This window comes from Pinus tabuliformis, chromosome 7 (assembly GCF_031772625.1).
Source record: "Pinus tabuliformis cultivar Carrire ecotype Pingquan chromosome 7, CPIR1, whole genome shotgun sequence".
Lineage (NCBI taxonomy): Eukaryota > Viridiplantae > Streptophyta > Pinopsida > Pinales > Pinaceae > Pinus > Pinus tabuliformis.
The window spans coordinates 1,860,025,393-1,860,046,046 of NC_142293.1; the positions used below are offsets into that span (position 1 = coordinate 1,860,025,393).

The following is a 20,654-nucleotide window of genomic DNA, read 5'->3' on the forward strand; positions in this document are numbered from 1 at the left end:
TGAGCATTGGAGACATTTTTGGTACATGGGACTTAGGGGAAATCAAAAAATTCAATATTAGTGGAATGTGGGGGGCCACCCCTCATGGAATACGCAACCCTTGGAGGAAGAATCAATTTTGTGGAGAGGAGTTCGAAATATTTGGATGAGGGACCTACAAGCAAAGGTGAGGCAATAATTATAAATAGAGGGTTGAAGGCAGCATTGGGCGCCTTTTGATAATTTGACATTTACACATTGTTGCTCTAGTTGTTCAGCTGAGTCACAAGTGTTGTTTAGCACTAGAGGTTTCCAAGGGGAAACCTCACCCTCTTCTTCGACGGACCACGAGTGCCACCCTAGGGAGGTATTGTCAAGACTTTGTGGAGACTTTGGGACCAGTCTCAGGTGGTACGACTTGCCTTAGCTTCAGCCTAAACGCAGAAGAAGAACCACACGGTTCTTGGGTGAAGTGGGGTACTGAAATTAGAGCCTATACCATTACTGTGCAATTCCTTGTCCAAATTTCAGGTCAAGGAAGAGAATTTACGGGAGTTGAGAGTGCCCTTCTCAGTAAGACATATTTCTTTGGTTGGGCCTGCATAGACTTGTCCCAGGATTGCACAGTCATTGGTGGAGTTGATTGTGGGGAGGCTTGAGAGAAGGATTTAGGAGTTGAGCTGTCAAGATTTCATTTGGAGGGCCATTGGAGGAGGATTGTTGTAGTTTGGAGAGTAGAGATTGATAGGAGCTTCCACCATAACAGAATTCGAATTTGGTGGAGGGTTGAGCTGTGAAAGGGTAAAATTTTGAAGGTTGGAACCAAGGGAAACCCTTTCTGGGTTTTTTTGGGTTTTTGACAAAGATCTCATATCTAAAATTGTAGAATTCTCCGGGCAAATTTGAGGGGTAAAACATGGGTCCCAACTCAGCTAGTAGCAAGAGGAGCTAGGGGAAATTTGGCCCGAAATTCCGATGTCAACATTTGGCCAATTCCTTCGTGGGTTTTTGTGGGTTTTTGGTGGAGAGCTCGGGGTTAATTTCCCAGAATTTTTCGAGCACCGGAGGAGGACCTAGCAACAGTTCTTCACAGCCAACAACATATTTCTTGGCAGTTTCAGCTGCATCAAATTTGGGAGGGACTTCTTATTATTCATTTGGGCTTAGCTAGCTTGCCTTGAGAAAGCCCAGGTGTACTCTTTCCAGCACCTCATTGTACCCTCTTCATATTATAATAAAATGGCTCAGCAAAGCAGTTTTTGGTGCAATTTCATGAACTGATTCATGTGTTTGATTTTCATGGTTTTTATGTCTATGTTTTCTTTGTTATTTACTGTAAAGATTCCCTAGGAACATTATAGTACAACTTCCAATGTTAATATGGTGGGGATGCAGTGTTAATGCGTTGGAGATGCAGCGTTAATATTACAATGGTGTGGTATATCATATTATAAATATATGTCAACAGTTAGGAGTTGTGGATCTTTGGACTGAGTTGTGCTTTAAATTTGGTTTGGTGGTAGCATTTCAATATTTAAAGCCTTCTCATCCACATATTACCATAGAATTCATAAATACAATGCGGCCTCATATTCTCTTTGGACGGTATCATATATATATATATATATATATATATATATATATATATATATATATATTGGTACTAGATGGGTGGTGTTATTGTTGAATATTATCATTGGTATCATTGAATATAATACGATCTCCTTTCATAGTATTGTTGAATATAAATTGGTATGCGGCCTAGTTTGTATTGGAGCCTGGTATATATCGTTGCATGGTATTATCATTGAATTGTGCCATACAATGACGCATACATATGAAACATATACATACTTTAGGACTATGTCATACAATGAGACATATATCAATATATATCGTTGGACGGAGCGTTATATTTTACAATGGTGGATATGTTGTTATAATGGACGACCAATATTCATTCATTTCAGGCCTCTGTAGAAATGAATTCTTCATCAATGGGGTATGCGCTTTTACAAAATATCTGGTTTTCTCTCAAGTTTGTCAAGATGGAGCTCACGTTCACCAAGTTCTTTTTCAGTGTTTGTTTGCCAAAAAGGAAATGTGTATTCTAATGGTGGGTCTTGATGTTGTTGGTAAAACTACCATTATGTATAAGATGAAGCTTGGATAATTTTTCACAACAATTCCCATTATTAGTTTCAATGTTGAGACTGTGGAGTACAAGAATATTAGATTTACTATTTGGGATGTCGAAGGTCAGGAAAAGATCTGACCACTATGGAGACATTACTTTCAGAATACCCAAGGTCTTATATTTGTTGTGGATAGTAATGACAGGGACCATGTTGTTGAATCAAGACATGAATTACATAGGATGTTGAATGAGGATGAGTTGTGAGATGTTGTTCTCCTTGCATTCGTAAACCAACATGATCTTCCCAATGTAATGAATGTTGCTGAGATAACTGATAAGCTTGGTCTGCATTCTTTGCGTCAGTGCCATTGGTATATCAAGAGTACCTGTGCTACTTATGGTGAAGGATTGTATGAAGGTTTGGATTGTCTTTCTAACAACATTGCAAACAAGGCATATTATGTGTTAAATGAGTATGTGCAACAATGAAGATGGTGTGCGTGGTGTTCATTGAATGGATAAATTATGTGGTTGATCTCCAACATCTTATATTTCTGCCTATGTGAAAGTGCTCCTTTTTTTCTTAGTTTTCAAGGATGTTTTGACACATATTGGAGCCCCGTGATGATTATGGGAATCTCATGAATAATGAATATGCTATGGTTTAATGCAGTTTTGGAACTTAGAATTTTCGCAATGGGTGACAGCAGTTATGTTTCACATCGATGGTGGACATCTAGGATCCAAGTACTATGTTTGTGTGTATCTATAAATTTCTTCATACTTGTGCACACCACATAGTAGAAGTGTTCCAAATTGGTTGGAGTCCCCAAAACGAAACTATATTAGCATCAAGTGCATCAAATAGATGACTCAGGGCTTGGGACTTCTATAGAATTGGTGATAAGAAAAATCTAAAGAATGCAGAAGAGGCATCTTCTAAACTGTTATTCATACATAAAGGACGTACCAGTAAGATTTTATATTTTTCATGGCATCCTAATTACTGGTAAGAAAATTAGCACATTAGTGAAGGATGCAAATGTGTCGATAGTACTCTATTGGTAGGGTCTTTGTACCAAGCTTCTATAGAAAAGAAACATTGAAAACCTCAGTTTGAGTGTTGGCTCTAGAGGTGGTACTATTGTTGCACCTCTCTATATTCTATGGTCGAATGAATACAATTAACAGTAAACATTTCGAAATCCCTTGGATTTAAATGTTTCCTTTGTAACTACTCCATCGAACATGTTTTCACTAGCTTCATTCCTTTCAAGCATATGGAGGAGAATTCATTTGGTTATAATTAATTATTATGTTGATCAGAGTCATATCCAATGTGTGGTGCTGAGCTAGAAGTGTTGATGGTATAGTTGCTGGAGAACATTTTTTTTCCCTGGTTGCAATATATAGTCAGTGAAATCACCATCAAGGCCATTGTCAATGGGCACATTCTGTAATAGCCCTGGGTTAAAAGTTAATGTAATAAACTTAATAAAGGAAAAATAAGACCAAGGTCATGGGACATGTATTCCAAGCTTAATGTTGGGGAAAACATCCTAGTGGGTGTACATTTGGTTTATTATGGCTAAAGGAAATTGGAAAAAAGCAATGGAAAAGGCTTTGGAAAGGCAAGAGGCATTAATTGGCATTTTATTTATGAAAATAAAGGAAATTAGGAGAAAAGGAAGGTGAAAGGTCACAAGTTGAATGTGAGGAGGAAATCGAAGAATAATGAAAATTGAAGAAAATAGAGGCCTCATTAATAAAAAGGCTTATGAAGATCAGTTCACAACCTTTTGTTAGTTCAGTTTTGGAGCTCTCTCTATATTCTCTCATACTCTTGCACACTTAGAGCATTCTTGGAGAACTCTAGCATTGGAGAAAGGAAGGCAAAGGGAAGCAAAGATCAAGCAAGGAAGAGTTGGATCAAGTGGCTATAACGGGATTACTTGCAGGTATCGAGTTGCATGTATGATTTCCTTGCTATTTTTGGCATGCAAGGTACATGCATGTGTGTGTTTGGTTTTCTTGTTGCCATTGACATGGGTTTTGCCAGGTGTGACAGTGGTTTCAGCCTTGCCTTTCCATTTCCGAATAGAAATGGTTTGATGGGGTTATTTTACTTGGTTGAGTTGGATTTCCAGATGGTTTGGAAACTAAGTGGGGTGGTCTCAAGAAAATTCCCAAAGACCTAGGAATCCCTTGACTGGTAAATTCTAAGATACATAGTAAAGCCTGAGGGTGGAGATGGGAAAATTCCTCACGATTTAGGTGAAGAGAGTCAGAGGCATCCATGATTGCTTAGGGCCTAGTGATCCCTTGACCGTCATATGGAAGGATTGCGGTAAATCTTGGTAGTTTATGTTTATTGTTTGGGCCTAGGAATCCCTTAACCGATAATGGCAGGATACACAGTAAAGCCTGGTTGTATAGATGAGGGTTTTGGGCCTAGGAATCCCTTGACTGATAATGGTGGGATACATGGTAAAGCCTAAGAAGCTTTGGTTGGTTTTGTTGTGAGTCCCACATTCATGCTTGGAATATGGCACAAGGGTGATTGGTTGAAAGAAACATTTGGTTCAGCCCAATCTATGGTCGAGTGGTAGGTGGAAGTCTCTGACTTGGCTGGCTTTTGCATATGGTAATAAGAGCTCTTTTTCTATTGTATTTCATGAATAAATGTATTTGTTATCATGTTTCTTTCATGGTTGTTCTATCGTCATTATTATTTTGGTTATATGCTAGTTATAAGCATGTTTTTATGACAAACTTTAGTTATGGATCTCATCATGTTTTGTTAGGTACCTATACTACTAGTGTAGCTCGCATTGTTATTAGTGCAACCCTCTTATTATATTGTTTTTCCCATGTAGTCCCCGTATTGTTATTATTGTGCCCCATAGAAGCCTACTATTGTTATTGTTGTGCCCTTGCATTATTATTGTTATGTCAAATCTGATTATATTGTGACCCCTTAGACTCCTATATATAGAAAGGAGGTTTTGTCATTTGTATCATCCAAGAATTTTTCATTTATGTAATGTAAAGGAGGTTCCCCCCTCAAAGAGGCTGATTTTGAAGTCGTTGATCTATCTTTTCTATCTTTTTGTCAGCTGGTTTCTTAACATTTGGTATCAAAGCTTTGGATTCTAGGGTTTCACTACTTCAAACAGGCCATCGTGGCATTTTTGCTATAACGTTTTTTCTACGAAGTTTCAGAAGCCAAAATTAAAACCCATTTGAGAAAAAATATTAATGAACCTTGTGTATAAATGTCAAATCTTGAATCACTATATTTTTGGAGATATAAGCTGAGGAAGTTAGGCTTCTTGTAGGCTCTAGAATTCCATCTCAAACAGGTCATCGTGGAATTTTTGTTGTAACCTGTTTTCAACGAAAATTCAGAACCTGAAATTAAAAATAATTTTAGACAAAATTGTGTTGAACCTTGTGTAGGAATTTCAGATCTTGGTTCGCTATATCGTCAGATATATGATCCAAGGAAGTTCGGGTTTTTCCAGGCTCCCAATTTTAATCGCAAATAGATGACCCCAGGAAAATCGTCATAAGTTTATCTCTGAGCATCAGATTAAAATTTAGTAAAAAGTGATAGAAAGAGAACAGACTGTAGTTTGTTGGGAACCATTTTTAGGATCGAATGTTGAAACAGTGACACGTGGCACTTCATACAAGTTTGCTCTACTGAACCATTCTATAATCAGGTCATCGTGGGAGATTGGGCATAACTCTTTCTTGAATAACCCAATCTCGATCATACCTGTGGGGTTTGAAAATGGACTCAAAGGGCTACCCCAGGACGAAATTTCAGACCTTGGAGATCCGAAATTACAGAGTTACTATAGTTTCAAGATCGAGCTCCTAAAATCAAGAAAAAAAGATATGAGGAAAGTTTATGGCAAGGATCTAGTAACTTGGATACTACTGATGAAACAATATTTTGATCTACATGATGTGCAACTATTACAAAAGGTACATATTGCATCTTTTTATTTAGAACCGAATCAGTTTGTATGGTGTAGAGGGCTTCGTTCTCGTAAACCACTTGTTACCTAGTCAATTTTCACGAGGAAATGATAGCACATTATGAGGATACAAAGAGGAGCACCTTCTTTAGCCAATTGATAAATATCAAACTAAAGGGTTCAATGGAAGAGCACATTCAGGACTTCAAAAAATTGAATATAAGGGTAAATGATATTCCAAAGAAGCAAAGGATTGATGCCTTCATAGGGACTTTAAAGGATAACATTCAACATGAGGTTTGTCTTTGGGAACCTGATTCATTAGAGAAGGCATTTAGGTTGGAAAGAAAAATTGAAATCAAAATTATGGCAACAAGGAATCCTACCACTCACAACTATAAAGATGGAAGTGTTGTTGCTCCTAGCCTTCCACAACCTAGAAGGTTGACAACACAAAAATTGGAAGAAAAAAAAGAGAAAAATGACTTTGTTATAGTTGTGATAGCAAATACACTAAAGGTCATAAGTGTGTTGAGAAGAAATTATTTTACATAGACTGTGAAGAGGAGGAAGAAAAGGATCAAGAAATGTCAAAATAAGAAGATATACACCAAGAACCAACCCCAGAGAAAGAAGAAATGAATCCAGCCATATCTTGTAATGCATTGACAAGAATTACCACTCCTCAAACTCTCAAGATAGAAGGACATTGTTGGCTAGTTGAATTGTTTATTGATTAAACATTCAAGTACCACATTAATTGTCAACCTGGGAAAGTATTTTTATTCCAAAGGCTACCGCGTACTGTATGTACTTAATTCTAAAAGCATTAAAAAGCTGTAGTATACGTGATTCTTACGCTAAGTTATCACAGTACAAGTAATTAATTAAGATTACAAATCTGAAAAGCAAAGTGATGGATGCTCTGTTGGCAGAGGATCAGGACCCTATCCTTTAGGTGAGGACGTTCAGCACCTGCCCCTGTAACCAGATTGCTAACACACACTGCACTCTAATTCACCGGTGAAATATTCTTGCACAACTTCAAGTAGTTAATGAAACAGAGTACTAGCAAAACGGAAATACCAGAGGTAATGCTACAAAATCCAAACAGAGTACCAGCAGAAAGAAACTATCACACACTTACACACTTGACAGAAAAGTAAAGGGGTGAATCTTGTGAGGAAGGTGGGCCCAATCCCTCTCACAAGATTCCCCAGAACACAAAGGCTAGATTAAGCGCTCAGAACAATCTTTTATTCATCTGCCAAAAGATTCGAGTACAATAAAGTTCAGACTTGCTGATGTCTCTCAAAATCTCACTTACAGACCACCATTCCTTTCCCTCTAATGTAGATGTCTCCTCTTTATAGAGGAGACATCTATTACAATAGATTATTACAGTTCATTCAGTTAACCCATTCTATCAAAAATAAGAATTACAGAACACTGTTACAATAGTATAATAATATATTCTTTCTTAGGTTCTGGCTGTTACACAGCTGATAACCGACTTCGACCGTCTTCTTGGGATCCTCGCATTCCTTTATCGTTTCCCCATGCTGTTCCTGATTTAGGCAATGGTAACTGTGTTCTACCCGCTTTAGACAGCTGCGTGATCATGCCGCGTCAACGTTCTTCAGATAGTTGCCGTTTGTTATTCCCAGCTGTTGCAAAATAGCCTGCTTTAGATGGTTGATGTTGTTGACTGTAGCAACTGCGTAGTTGCTGCTTCTGGTGTTGCAGCAACTGCGTAGTTGCTGTTTCTGGTGTTGCGGCAACTGCGTAGTTGTTGTTTCTGGTGTTACAACAACTATAAATTATAATTCCTGCAGGCTTAAGACAATTACTTGGCAACTTAGTCAGCTTTTCAAAGATAAATATAAAGATACTCACGAATATGCAATGAAAAATTAAACATATAGATATGCGGAAAGTTACTTCGTACCTTGGGGTGATTAAGTCATTATGTAATCAAAGCTTACAACTTATGACTGAAAAGGATAATATTATGGCAAAAATATAAGGTCAAAATTGGTCAATTCTGAGTCCTAACATCCCCCCAAACTGAAGAGATTGCATGTCCCTATGCAATGCCTACTCTGAGTCTGAGTCGGAGTACTGGGATGAACAATGTAGATTACTGAGACAATAGTTATAGGAAGTGGCATCAAACTTCTTCCTGAATCCACAGGCAATCTGTATTTGCCTCCATGCTGTTGCTTCTTCCCTGTTGGATAATCCAAACTGGCCCTTGTATTGTTCACCAGATAGCCATAAAAGTGGAAATTTAAATCTGTAACCCATCCAATTTTCAGCACAGTGTTGCATGCAATTAACATAATGAGGTACCCTTGAGAGTGCTACCTGCAAATTAGGTGGATTATAAGGGTGATATTCCTGCCTCTCCTTGGGGCAGTTCTCCCAAAACAGTTTGTTTGCCTTGACAGCCAAGGATGCCTTAGTCTTTACATAATGCTGACAGTCTTTCAGGACCATTGCTTGCAGTTGCTTAACATGGTCCTTCATTTCAGGATCACTTACCATTCTCAGGTGTTGTGCAATAAAGGTGGCTGCGTTCTGCGGTTCAGCTCTAATCCACAGAAGACAATTCTGTTCATTATGTTGAGCTGAAGCAAAGGCGTTCTGCCATGTAAGTTGATTAGCTAAAAAGGAGATAAAGGCTCTCAGCTGTATGTCGCCAACTACAGGTATCATATTCATATTTCTTTCTTCGGACATGGCTTCATTATGGAGATAGAGCTCGCATAACAAATTTTGATCATTTTTAGGTGCCTCTGCAAAGGTTTGCATAAACTGCTCTGATGTAACTACCTGATGAGGTCTACCTTCTTTGACAGCCTTTATCTGCAAAAATGTGAGTCTTTCCCTCAAAAATGTTGCATAATTAAAAGAGGGTTTCCTTGTGGCAAGTATTCTTTGGAACAACTCAAACATCTGGGTCAATCTGGCTTTTAGTTCCTTGATTTCTTTGTACTGGGCTCTGCACTGCTCAAGTGCTTCCCAGTTCTTGTATGCATGACTAAACCAGATCCCTTTTTGCTGTTGGAATGCTTTGCCTTGTGACTGCTCATATTCTCTCCACCACTCTCCCTTTAATGCTTGAAAACTATCTATTTCTGTGCATACATCACTAACGGAGGGAAGCTCTGTTTGTGTAAAGGCATCCACAAGGATAATCTGCTCTGTAGGAGTAGGCTGGGATGATCCAACATCTTTTTCTTCATTTCTGGCTAGTGTCTCTTCTTCCTGTTGTACTGATTCATTTTGTTCCATGGTGATTTGGGTGGGCCGGGGTGAGTCTGTGCCTTTTTCCTCATTTCCTTCTTCTTCTTCTGCTTCCTTGGCAATTTGAATAGGGCTGGTTGAGTCCAATTTTTCTTCATTTCCTCCTGAAACTATTTCTTCTTTCTCCATAATAGTTTGGGTAGGCCGGGGTGAGTCTATACCTTTTTCCTTATTTTCTTCTATTTCTTCCTCTAGTTCCATGACACTTTGAGTGGGCCGAGATGAGTCTGTGTTTTCTTCTTCATTTCCTGATTCTTGTGTAACTACTTCTTCCACAGCAATTTGGGTAGGCCGGGGTGAATCTGTATTCTCCTCTTTCTCATTCCTTGTTTCTTCCTGCATAGTTTCTGGGGAACTTGCTGGTTCTTGTGTGTCAGCAAGCTCTTCAGTTTGTTCTTGCGCAATCTCTGGAGAACTTACTGGTTCTTGTGTGTCAGTAAGCTCTTCTGTTCGAACCTGTGCAGTTTCTGGGGAACTTACTGGTTCTTGTGTGTCAGTAAGTTCTTCAGTTTGGTCTTGTGCAGTTTCTGGGGAACTTACTGGTTCTTGTGTGTCAGTAAGCTCTTCAGTTTGGTCCTGCATCTTCTCTGGAGAGCCTGTTGGTTCTTGTGTGACAACAGGTTCTTCTGTCTGCACTTTTTCTGGAGAGCCTGTTGGTTCTTGTGTGACAACAGGTTCTTTTATTTCAGCAGAGGATTGTGGCATTTCCGTCTGTGTAACAGCAGGCTCTTTTGTTTCATCTACAACATCGGAGGCTTCCTTCATTGGTTCTGCCACTACCTTATATCCTGCCTGAGTATATATTTCACCACAATTGGTACACACATATTCATTATCCTTACTTTTCTCTGCTGCAGACGCTACCCGTGCTAAAACATGCAGGCTGAATTCATTCTGATATGCTTCCTTAACCCTTATTATTTCCTCCTGATAGTCCTGAATCTGAGATTTCAGAAATTCAATTTCTTCCTGTAGGGCAGGTATGGTAGGCTGGTCTTGTGGAGCAGTAGATTCCAATGGAGGCAGAGGTTGTGTTTCATCATTTTGATCAGTATTCCCCACAGGTGGTTCTTGTGTGTCACCTGGGGTAGTGGCTGTTTCTTGTGTTGCAGCCATTTGGTCACTATTACCTTGGGTGTCGGCAGCTGGTTCTTGTGTGTCAGCTGTCTTAAAATATGATGTCACGAAGCTATGAACACTCTGCATCTCAACTTCCGAGGGTGAGGGAGAGGAGTTTTGAGGACTGGTGGGAGTGCGGATCCTTATAGTGATGGGCGGTGAACTGGGGGAATTAGGAAATTCAGCTGCTACCGATGACCGAGTTCTTCACTTTGGTAGAGAAGCAGGGAATTCAGGCGTTTTTCTCTTCAGGCTAGCTTTCTTTAGGATGAAGACAGTGGCCGGAGTAGCAGGTGCCTTAGCTGAAACCCTAGTTCTTCTTCTTTTCAATGGGGTTTTATTTTCCTACTGCCTTTTTCGTTTAAGCAGGGTAATAGGGATATTGTCATCGGAGTCATCAGTAGAAATACCAAGTATGGGAATGGAAGGATTGGTTCTTTTGGGAGGTGGGGTTGTTCTCGTGGTTATTTCTACTGCTGCTTGTTCATTCTTAGCAACTTGCAGGGGTGTTTGCTGGAGTTGTTCAGGAATGTGCTCTGCTTGCTGAGGGTTTTCTAGAGGAATTTGTTCAGGCATGTCCTCCGTTTGCTGAGGAAGTTCTTCATCTTGCTGAGGTGTGTCCTCAGCTTGGTGAAGAATTTCCTCTTCTTGATGTTCCGGCTGTGGAATTTCTGCCTCCTGATGGGGATTAATGGGGGGTGGAGGGTTATTTAGAGCGAGGGCTCTATTAATCAGCAATTGGGCTAAGCAGTGGGGTTTTAAGGAAAGAAGTGGACGCTTCGCGTGAACAGCATATCGTGACATGTTTTTGAGAGAACCCAATAGATAATATGGCATGTTTATTAACTGACCATTTCTCAAATGATTTAACAGGACGAAGTCATGCTGGTAAATTACCTGGTAGCAGCCTTCGCACGTCAGATATTGCTTGACAAATTCAGTGACTTTCGGCCACGGTTGAGGTAAGGACCGAAGTGCTACGCCTCTGCCTTTGGGCTCTACCTGCTCGCCTGGTCGGAGAAAATCCTGCTGCGCATTAAGAATCAGGTGCTTTCTGCTGAACCACCGTGTGCCATTAGCTGGTAGCCCGGTAACTTGGGCTATAATTTCCTCCGTGACTGGGATTTGAACTCCCTGGACGACAGAGAATCCTTCTGTTAAATTGCATGCAAATTCAAGGACTTGCTGCTCGTCAAAGTCCGGAAGTCTCCTGAAGTACTCTATCCATCCCGCTTGCAAGAAAATTTGATAAATCTCCGGATAGAGTTCAAGGACTGCTGTCGTGCCAGGCTCATGTGTAATGAGGGTTCCTCCCATAGCTGTTGTTTCAGTAAATTTCAGAGTTCAGAGCCGAGCTTCCAATTTCAGTTCAGAGTAAAACGTCGCAAATGGTAACATGCCGTGATAGGGTGGCTTTTACATATTACCGGGAGAGTTAAGGGTGGCGGTAGTTGGCGTAGTATGTCATTATGAGAGTTGCTTTGGTAATCCCCCCCCCTCCTACGTGTCAATGATATGATTGGAAGTACAATTATTTGATAGTCCTATCAACTTCTCCGCATTATCTATTATTTAATGTCCATACATAATCATGCGTACCTTCGTATTTTACCTTTTTGATTGCTGCGTCAAAAAGTCTTGTCTTGTCTTTTGCTGGATCGTAATGATTACCGCGGATCTAAAAGCATGGGAATACCGGCGATTTGTAATGATAATGACGGGAAGTGATAGTAGGGTGCTGTAATCATCACAAGAAGTGGTATATTTTATCAAAATTTGTTCCTTGGGGCTGAAGTGGTAAGACTGGTGTTTTCGTACGTGAGGGAATTTGCTGGGAAGGGTATTCCGTGATCGGGAAGCGATGTTGTAGCACTGGGATTGGTGTTGCAGCAACGGAAATTTGCTGTTGTGGCAACAGGGAATGATGTTAGATGTTTGTAAAAAACGGGAAATTGCAGCAACGAGAGTGGTGTTGCAGCAACGGGAATGGTGTTGCAGCAACAGGAAATGGTGTTGCAGCAACAGGGAATGGTGTTGCAGCAACAGGGAAATGGTGTTGCAGCAACAGGAAATGGTGTTGCAGCAACAGGGAATGGTGTTGCAGCAACAGGGAATGGTGTTGCAGCAACAGGGAAATGGTGTTGCAGCAACAGGAGTTCCGAGTCCGCAAAGTAATTCCTTTGAAACTTTTGTTCTCAGCTACTTCCCAGGCTAAAATCTGCAAAATACTGAAATGTAATATCGCAATCCTTGGCAGGATTTATTAGTTTCTTAAAAAAAAGAATATCTAACCTAAAAAATTACATAAATAATAGAAACTCAAGTGCTTTGAGGGACAGCAAGTTCCCCTGGAAAAGAATATTGTTTTATTGCCATGCAAGTGGCTTTAAAATCTTCTTTGGAAACCGGCCGCTGATATAACCGAAGTCGGTAGCCATTCACTAACAGTGGTGTTCTGCTTCCATCAATTGTTAAAAGTCTAACTGTTCCATTTGGAAAAACAACATCCACTTCATACGGCCCTAACCACCTTGTTCTTAGCTTCCCTTGGAAATTCTCGAAACGGGAATCATAAAGTAGAGCCCAGTTACCTTTCTGGAACTGCTTTTGCTTGATGGTTCTGTCATGCCATGTGCTTCTTTGTTGTTGTATCATAGTTGTTTGATGGACGCCATCCAGTCTTTTCTCATCCAATTCCTGAAGCTGCTGCAACCTGGCTGTCTGTGCATCAGTTAAATCAAGGTTAACAACTAAGGCAGTTCTTAAGGTTTTAATCTCAAACTCTACAGGGAAAATAACATTCTTTCCAAAAACTAATTCATAGGGTGAAAAGCCTGTTGTATTCCTCCAAGTGTTTCTATAGGCCCATAGAGCCTCGGGCAACCTCTGAAACCAGTCCCTTCTATTCTCCTTTATTGTTTTTGTTAAAATGGCTTCTATGACCTTGTTGGTACTTTCCACCTGCCCATTTGCTTGGGGGTGGTACGGTGTAGTCATTTTGTGCTTGATATGATATTTTTGAAGCGTATTTTTGAAGCCATGAGAATTAAAAGAAGGTCCTCCATCAGTGACTAATTCTCTGGGTAGTCCAAATCTAACAAAGATTTCTTCAAATAAGAATGTTAGTACTGCTTCTTCATTAGCTTTAATGAGTGCTTTGGCTTCTACCCATTTAGTCATATAATCCGTGCATACTAATATGTACACTCTTTGATTAGATGGAGGATTAATGGGACCTATAAAATCTAATGCCCATTTCTCAAAAGGTTCAAGAGTTACCTGGGGATTAAGTGGCATTTCATCCCTATGGTTAGGCTGGCCCATTCTTTGACAGCTGTCACAAGCCTTCACATATTTTCTGGCATCTTTAAAAAGTGATGGCCAATAATAACCCATTCTAAGTACCTTGTGTGTTGTTCTTTTGTCTGCAAAATGTCCTCCACAAGGGCCATCGTGACAAGCTTTTAGTATATCATAAATCTCGTCTTCCCCAATGCATCTCCGGATTTCTTGATCTATTCCTGTGTGGAACAGACACCCGCTTATCCAGCTGTACCTAGCACTTTGCTGGATGATCTTTCTTATTTCCCTGTGTGATAGGTGTGATGGTAATTTTCCTGCAACTAGATAATTGGCAATGTCTGCATACCAAGGTGAGTGAGCAGATACTGCAAATAAATACCCATCGGGAAAAGAATAATCTACTGGAGCATTTTCATCAGTTTTTAAACGAGAAAGGAAATCAGCAACTACATTTTCTTTTCCTGGCCTATCTACAATTGTGATATCAAATTCTTGTAATAGTAATAACCATCTGGTGACTCGGGCATTTGTAACTGATTTATTCATTAAATACTTAATGGCCGAGTGATCAGTATGCACAAAAGTAGTGTAGCCAGTAATATAATGTCGAAATTTATTAATAGCATAAATAACTGCTAGAAATTCCTTCTCAATAACTGTGTAATTTAGCTCAGCTGGTGTCATGTTCTTCCTGACCCAGGACAGCTCCAATTGCCGTGTCTGAGGCAATCAGAGGAGATATGAAAGGGTAATGCCCAATCAGGTCCTCTCAAAATGGGAGCTGCGGATAACTGATGTTTAAGCTTATTGAATGCATTTTCACAATCATCAGTCCACTTAAATTCAACATTTTTCATTAACAACACAAATAGAGGAGAAGCTATTTTGGAAAAATCCTTAATGAATCGTCTATAGTATCCGGCATGTCCTAAAAAGCTTCTTACATCAGTTTGTGTTTTGGGGATAGGAAGGTTCTGAATTACCTGTATTTTAGCTGGATCGACTTGAATTCCTAAAAATGAAACAAAGTGACCCAATACAATACCTTGGTTCATCATCATATGGCACTTTTCAGTGCTTAAGGCAAGGTGTGCTTCTATACACCGCTTAAGTGCTTTTTCAAGATTCTGCAGTGCATCCTCAAAAGTCACTCCATAAGGGGTAAAGTCATCCATAAATATTTCTAATGAATCATTTAACATATCAGAAAAGATCCCTATCACCGCTCTTTGGAATGTTGCTGGAGCGTTACATAGCCCAAATGGAAGTACCCTGTAAGCAAAGGTTCCCCATGGGCTAGTAAATGTGGTCTTGTCCTAGTCCTGGGGTGCAATCTTAATCTGATTATATCCACTAAACCCATCCAAGAATGAAAAGAATTTCTTACCTGCTAAATTATCCAATACCTGATCAATAAATGGTAAAGGGAAATGGTCTTTTTGGGTGGCTTTATTCAATGCTCTGTAATCTCCATTTCCCATTTTTCTTGGGTACAATTACAAGTGGGGAGACCCACTCACTATCAGATATAGGGTATATAAATCCTGCATTCAAGAGTTTTTGAAGTTCCTCCTTCACAATTTCTCTAAGGTTGGGGTTCATTCTTCGCTGGGGTTGACAGACTGGCCGGGATCCCTCCTTAATATAAATACGGTGAGTGCATAGTTCAGGGGAGATCCCTTTCATGTCTGTGTAGTCCCATGCAAATGCCTCTTTATTTTCTTGGAGTAACTTTATTAATTGTTGTTTTTCATTATCAGTCAAGTCAGGATTTATATTTAATGTTTTGCCAGGCTCAATTTCAATTGTTGTACTTTTGGAAGGGCTGCCTACTGCTGTCTGAAATAAGTTTTCATCTTTCATGTTCTGCTGGGATTCAGATTCTAAGATTGCAGTGAAGTGATTATATGTTTCAGGGCTGACCGAAGAGGGTTCAGAAATAAAGCTGCTGATTAATTCATCTTCGGTGGAGTCCTTAAAAGTCAAGGCTTGTCCAATAGTCAATATAGGTTGGGTTTCTTCATCCTCATAGTCTACCCATACAGAATTGTCATTATTAATCATGGGTGTAGCATGAGGATAGAGGGTAAGCTGTTTAGTTTCCTGCCCATTAGAGATGGTCATTGATCCTGATCTACAGCTGATGAAAGCATCTGCTGTAGCCAGCCAAGGTCTCCCTAGAATCAACGGATGACCCCCCAACTTTGTTTTAGTTTGTAACACCACAAAGTCAGCCGGGTAATTCCAGGATTCTACAGAAATTATAAGATCTTCAATGACCCCTTCGGGTTTAATTGTAGAGCGGTTAGCCAACTCTAATATAGTTGGAGTTTCCCTAATAAAGTTTTTTAACTGAAGCAATTGTGCTGTTTCGAGTGTCATAATATTTATTGCAGCTCCTAAATCTACTAGAACTTTAGAGATAAAGGTTTTTCCAACCTGGACTGTTACTGTAGGGTGACCAAGGTCACCATACTTCACAGGATAATCTTTTTCGGTCATTAAAGCAGTTAATTCTCCCATCACATGAACTGTGAGGGGATCCTTAGCCTTTCTTCCCGGTTTTTTTATACAAATGTCTCTAATAGTTCTAGCATAAATAGGAACATCCCTTAATGCTTGCAATAATGGGATTTTAACATACAGATTCTGTAGCTCTCCTAAAAGGTTAAAGGTAGGTTGCTCAAGTGTTTTAGTGAGAGCCAGCCATTCAGGGAATGGCGGATCTATTGTTTGATCATTATTATTAGGTGCTGATTCTGCTGTTTCAGCATTATTGTTAGCTGGTTTTTCTTTTCTAACTTCTTCTTTGTCAGAGTCAGTGATATCATCTATAATGGGTTCAACAATTCTCCCTGAGCAAAGATGGGTATCGTTACATTGCAGGGGAGAAATAGGCTGATTTTGAATGTAAATTACTTGCAGGGCTTTATTGTTATTTGGATTGGGGTTAGGTTGTACAGGCAGCTGTGGTCTCATTGCCTGGTTATTTGGAGGAGTATTGGATGGTAAGGAAAGAGACTGTTGTTGTTGAGGAAATGGTATCTGTTGGGCTGCCCAGTTTGGATTCCATTGATTAAAATACGGTTGCTGGGGAGCCCAAGGATTCCATATAGTAGGATCAGGAAAAGGAAGATTTGGTTGCTGCATGAGTGGAAAATTCATCGTATTAAAGGGTGGGTACTGCATTTGGTTCATGGGTGGGTAGTTTGTTTGAAAAGGAGAATTATTATTCCAACGACTGAATTCTGTGTTAGAGTTCATACCTTGTCTTTGTGGCCATTGCCTCCTCTGTGTCATCAGGTACACTGCTTCAGCCTCTTCTTCAGTTGACTGCAATGCTGCTTTGATTCCAGGCAGAGAGGGGCATTGCTGGGTTTCATGGTCCTTCTCGCAGATTGTGCAGATAGGTATCTTATCCAGTGGGCATTCCCTGAGTGGGTGTTTTTCTCTGCATTTGGAACAGAAAATAGCTAGAGCAGCTTCTGCTTCCGCCTGTTTCTTCTTAACCTGCAAAGCATCAATTTGTGAAGCAAAAGAGCTTAACATCTCAGTTTTAAATTCTTCTAATAAATTACCTATTTCAGCCCTTGTTGCTCCTCCGCTTGCTGACTTCTGAACTCTTGAATATACATTATCTCTGCTTTTTTATCTGCCTACTGCTCCCCTTGAACATCTCATGCAGAGATTGATAATTTCATCAAAGGGTTCTTTGGAAATGTCCCCTTTTCCCAGCATGTTTAACATGTCCAGGCAGTCATCTCGTACTCCTTTCAGCAATATAGTCTTCAGAATATCTTTACTCATATTAGGATGATCAGACCGCTGCAGATTATACTATAATCTTTCCACAAAATCTTCCAAATTCTCGTCCTCTTTCTGAACCATTTTAAACAATTCTTCCTTCCTTTCTCTCGTCCTACAGTAGTCTTGATACTTAGCCAGAAAGCTTTCTTTCATCTGGTCCCAGGTAGTGATTGCCTGAGCTCCTAGGCTCATAAACCATCTTAACGCATTCCCTTTTAGTGTTGCTGGAAATAGTTTTAGTTTCTGATTAGCGCTCACATAATCATAACTCCTACATAGTATGTCGAATTCGAAGAGGAATTCATCCGGGTCTTCAGAGGATAACCCATGAAAGTTGGGTAATGCTGAGAGTGGAATGTTTTTCATGGGGGTTGTTCCTCTCGGGAGTTCTCCAATAGGGAATTCCAGGGTAGAGAGCGAATTTTCCCCTCTTCCTTCTGTTATGTTATCCTCCATTGGTCTTTTTCCTGAATCACTTGCTTTATCTTCTGTGTCTTCTGTTTCTTCAGGTTCTTCTACCGGTTCCTCGGTGTATTCTGGTACTTCCAGCTTCCTTTCAGGTCCTATTACTTCCTCCGTCTGTCGATCTGTTTGTGAGGAATACTGGATCTGAGGTCTCCGGGAACTTGTCCTCTGTGATGTTTCAGCCTTTGAGATGATTTCGTCAATATAAGTTTTTCTTCCTCCTTTGCCGCCTGTGAAATTAGGTTTCTTGCGTCCTCTCATGCATCTGTTATTCTCGAAAAGAAATCATTAATGCCTTTAGAAATCTCTAGTTGCCTTCCCCGGCAACGGCGCCAAAATGTTGGCTAGTTGAATTGTTTATTGATTAAACATTCAAGTACCACATTAATTGTCAACCTGGGAAAGTCTTTTTATTCCAAAGGCTACCGCGTACTGTATGTACTTAATTCTAAAAGCATTAAAAAGCTGTAGTATACGTGATTCTTACGCTAAGTTATCACAGTACAAGTAATTAATTAAGATTACAAATCTGAAAAGCAAAGTGATGGATGCTCTGTTGGCAGAGGATCAGGACCCTATCCTCCAGGTGAGGACGTTCAGCACCTGCCCCTGTAACCAGATTGCTAACACACACTGCACTCTAATTCACCGGTGAAATATTCTTGCACAACTTCAAGCAGTTAATGAAACAGAGTACTAGCAAAACGGAAATACCAGAGGTAATTCTACAAAATCCAAACAGAGTACCAGCAGAAAGAAACTATCACACACTTACACACTTGACAGAAAAGTAAAGGGGTGAATCTTGTGAGGAAGGTGGGCCCAGTCCCTCTCACAAGATTCCCCAGAACACAAAGGCTAGATTAAGCGCTCAGAACAATCTTTTATTCATCTGCCAAAAGATTCGAGTACAATAAAGTTCAGACTTGCTGATGTCTCTCAAAATCTCACTTACAGACCACCATTCCTTCCCTCTAATGTAGATGTCTCCTCTTTATAGAGGAGACATCTATTACAATAGATTATTACAGTTCATTCAGTTAACCCATTCTATCAAAAATAAGAATTACAGAACGTTGTTACAACAGTATAATAATATATTCTTTCTTAGGTTCTGGCTGTTACACAGCTGATAACCGACTTCGACCGTCTTCTTGGGATCCTCACATTCCTTTATCGTTTCCCCATGCTGTTCCTGATTTAGGCAATGGTAACTGTGTTCTACCCGCTTTAGACAGCTGCGTGATCATGCCGCGTCAGCGTTCTTCAGATAGTTGCCGTTTGTTATTCCCAGCTGTTGCAAAATAGCCTGCTTTAGATGGTTGTTGTTGTTGACTGTAGCAACTGCGTAGTTTCTGCTTCTGGTGTTGCAGCAACTGCGTAGTTGCTGTTTCTGGTGTTGCGGCAACTGCGTAGTTGCTGTTTCTGGTGTTACAGCAACTATAAATTATAATTCCTGCAGGCTTAAGACAATTACTTGGCAACTTAGTCAGCTTTTCAAAGATAAATATAAAGATACTCACGAATATGCAATGAACAATTAAACATATAGATATGCGGAAAGTTACTTCGTACCTTGGGGTGATTAAGTCATTATGTAATCAAAGCTTACAACTTATGACTGTAAAGGATAATATTATGGCAAAAATATAAGGTCAAAATTGGTCAATTCTGAGTCCTAACAGACATATCAAGAATAAAAAGGTTCAAGCAGAGAAAGATCACATTGGGCATCAAGAAATTAATCGAACCATATCTTGTAATGCATTAGAAGGAATTAACACTCCTCAAACTCTCAAGGTAGAAGGACATATCAAGAAGAAAAAGGTTCAAGCAGTGAAAGATCACATCGAGCATCAACAACTAGTTGTCCAACTTTTAAATTATAACCTCACTTTGGCACTAAATTGAATAAAACAACAGGTAGATCAACATCATAGCGAAATAAGTTTTGATGTAGGCGACTGGGTATTTTTACGGCTACAACCATACAAAAAAAGGTCCTCAAGCAAGCTAAGAAGGATAATAAATTATCACCAAAGAACTATGGTCCTTACAAGGTGTTGCAAAAGATTGTTACTATGGCATACAAATTGGAGCTTCATGCATCTTCCCGAGTGCACCTAGTTTTCCATGTTTCATGCTTAAAGAAGGTTATAGGTGACAAGCTCCCAATTCAAACAATATTGTCAGAACTTGATGAGGAAGGAAAATTCATATTGGAACCTGAAGCAGTCACAGAAAAAATAACCCAACAACTACTAAATCGATCAATTTCAGAATATCTCATCAAGTGGAAGAACTTACCCGCTAAAGATTTCACATGGGAGGATGAGAATTTTATATAGAAGCATTGATAACTACTCAAGCATTGAGGGGTTTTCGCAGTGCATTACATTAGATATCATTTTTGGGGATTCAACTGTGTTAAGTAAGTCATTCATCTATGACCATTTCCATGAGAGGTAGTCATAACTCACTAATTTCTCATGATTTTTGAATAGTCCACTTAGCACTCATTGCATCGGGTGATGCTCACAAGGGTGAAG

At 39.8% G+C, this 20,654-nt stretch overlaps 1 pseudogene; it reads left to right on the forward strand.

The window, feature by feature from the left end:
• The first annotated feature begins 2,027 nt into the window (after window positions 1-2,027).
• Window positions 2,028-2,605, forward strand: LOC149255879 (ADP-ribosylation factor 2 pseudogene; annotated as a pseudogene).
• The last annotated feature ends 18,049 nt before the right edge of the window (window positions 2,606-20,654 follow it).